General features: G+C 46.8%; 1 long non-coding RNA gene across 1 annotated transcript; it reads left to right on the top strand.

Moving 5' to 3' along the window:
• Positions 1 to 305: 305 nt before the first annotated feature.
• LOC127928945 (uncharacterized) lies at positions 306 to 1,448 on the top strand. The gene is made up of 3 exons (XR_008132969.1): positions 306 to 433; positions 548 to 682; positions 984 to 1,448. It is a non-coding gene; the product is annotated as an uncharacterized LOC127928945 (long non-coding RNA).
• Positions 1,449 to 2,675: the final 1,227 nt, after the last annotated feature.

Raw genomic sequence — 2,675 nt, 5'->3', positions numbered from 1 at the left:
GCTGGCCGGGACCTGGTCTCCATTCTCCAGGAGGCCTGTAAGGGCTGCTGCTCTTCCCCAGAGAAGGGGGCTCTCATAGGAGCTTTACGGAATGGCCATGCCCTGGTAGTAGGCTGTCTCTCTTCATTAACACTAAAGGAGACAGACACACTCTGGGAATCTAATGCTGCCCCGGGCTAACTGGAGATTGTGCTGAGTGGGCAGAGTGGGGCTGGGGTACTGACAGTGCTGTGTTTGTGGGTATGAGGAGGGGGAGGTTGGGTTATGTATGTGTGTGTTTGCGTGCGTGCGTGTGTAGAGTGTAGTGGGAGGAGGGTGTGAGAAGACAGTTGTTTGTGTTGTAGGGAGAGTGAAGACAGTAGTTTGTGTTGTATGTAAGGAGGTAGGGAGAGTGAAGACAGTAGTTTGTGTTGTTTGTGTTGTATGTAAGGAGGTAGGGAGAGTGAAGACAGTAGTTTGTGTTGTAGGGAGAGTGCAGACAGTAGTTTGTGTTGTATGTAAGGAGGTAGGGAGAGTGAAGACAGTAGTTTGTGTTGTATGTAAGGAGGTAGGGAGAGTGAAGACAGTAGTTTGTGTTGTATGTAAGGAGGTAGGGAGAGTGAAGACAGTAGTTTGTGTTGTTTGTGTTGTATGTAAGGAGGTAGGGAGAGTGAAGACAGTAGTTTGTGTTGTATGTAAGGAGGTAGGGAGAGTGAAGACAGTAGTTTGTGTTGTATGTAAGGAGGTAGGGAGAGTGAAGACAGTAGTTTGTGTTGTATGTAAGGAGGTAGGGAGAGTGAAGACAGTAGTTTGTGTTGTTTGTAAGGAGGTAGGAGAGGAAGACAGTAGTTTGTGTTGTTTGTGTTGTATGTAAGGAGGTAGGGAGAGTGAAGACAGTAGTTTGTGTTGTATGTAAGGAGGTAGGGAGAGTGAAGACAGTAGTTTGTGTTGCATCTAAGGAGGTAGGGAGAGTGAAGACAGTAGTTTGTGTTGCATCTAAGGAGGTAGGGAGAGTGAAGACAGTAGTTTGTGTTGTTTGTGTTGTATGTAAGGAGGTAGGGAGAGTGAAGACAGTAGTTTGTGTTGTATGTAAGGAGGTAGGGAGAGTGAAGACAGTAGTTTGTGTTGTTTGTGTTGTATGTAAGGAGGTAGGGAGAGTGAAGACAGTAGTTTGTGTTGTATGTAAGGAGGTAGGGAGAGTGAAGACAGTAGTTTGTGTTGTATGTAAGGAGGTAGGGAGAGTGAAGACAGTAGTTTGTGTTGTTTGTAAGGAGGTAGGGAGAGTGAAGACAGTAGTTTGTGTTGTATGTGTTGTATGTAAGGAGGTAGGGAGAGTGAAGACAGTAGTTTGTGTTGTATGTAAGGAGGTAGGGAGAGTGAAGACAGTAGTTTGTGTTGTATGTAAGGAGGTAGGGAGAGTGAAGACAGTAGTTTGTGTTGTTTGTGTTGTATGTAAGGAGGTAGGGAGAGTGAAGACAGTAGTTTGTGTTGTATGTTAAGGAGGTAGGGAGAGTGAAGACAGTAGTTTGTGTTGTATGTAAGGAGGTAGGGAGAGTGAAGACAGTAGTTTGTGTTGTTTGTGTTGTATGTAAGGAGGTAGGGAGAGTGAAGACAGTTGTTTGTGTTGTATGTAAGGAGGTAGGGAGATGAAGACAGTGAGTTTGTTTGTATGTAAGAGGTAGGGAGAGTGAAGACAGTAGTTTGTGTTGCATCTAAGGAGGTAGGGAGAGTGAAGACAGTAGTTTGTGTTGTATGTAAGGAGGTAGGGAGAGTGAAGACAGTAGTTTGTGTTGCATCTAAGGAGGTAGGGAGAGTGAAGACAGTAGTTTGTGTTGTATGTAAGGAGGTAGGGAGAGTGAAGACAGTAGTTTGTGTTGTATCTAAGGAGGTAGGGAGAGTGAAGACAGTAGTTTGTGTTGTATCTAAGGAGGGAGGGAGAGTGAGAAATGCTCCATTCCTTCCATGTCTTCCAGTAGTCTTACTGTAAATGAGTTGATTCATGTAATTGGTTCTGTATACTTACAATACAACAGTTCTGGACCTTCAACACCAGCCTGACGGTTTCACAGTATCCTGGACCTCTCCATGGCTATAACACCAGCCTGACGACACAGTATCCTGGACCTCTCCATGGCTATAACACCAGCCTGACGACACAGTATCCTGGACCTCTCCATGGCTATAACACCAGCCTGACAGCACAGTATCCTGGACCTCTCCATGGCTATAACACCAGCCTGACAGCACAGTATCCTGGACCTCTCCATGGCTATAACACCAGCCTGACAGCACAGTATCCTGGACCTCTCCATGGCTATAACACCAGCCTGACGACACAGTATCCTGGACCTCTCCATGGCTATAACACCAGCCTGACAGCACAGTATCTGGACCTCTCCATGGCTATAACACCAGCCTGACAGCACAGTATCCTGGACCTCTCCATGGCTATAACACCAGTCTGACAGCACAGTATCCTGGACCTCTCCATGGCTATAACACCAGCCTGACGACACAGTATCCTGGACCTTTCCATGGCTATAACACCAGCCTGACGGCTCAGTATCCTGGACCTCTCCATGGCTATAACACCAGCCTGACGGCACAGTATCCTGGACCTCTCCATGGCTATAACACCAGCCTGACGGCACAGTATCCTGGACCTCTCCATGGCTATAACACCAGCCTGACGGCAC

Source organism: Oncorhynchus keta, unplaced genomic scaffold, assembly GCF_023373465.1.
Source record: "Oncorhynchus keta strain PuntledgeMale-10-30-2019 unplaced genomic scaffold, Oket_V2 Un_scaffold_5147_pilon_pilon, whole genome shotgun sequence".
Taxonomy (NCBI): domain Eukaryota; kingdom Metazoa; phylum Chordata; class Actinopteri; order Salmoniformes; family Salmonidae; genus Oncorhynchus; species Oncorhynchus keta.
This window is presented reverse-complemented; position numbering and strand designations above follow the sequence as displayed.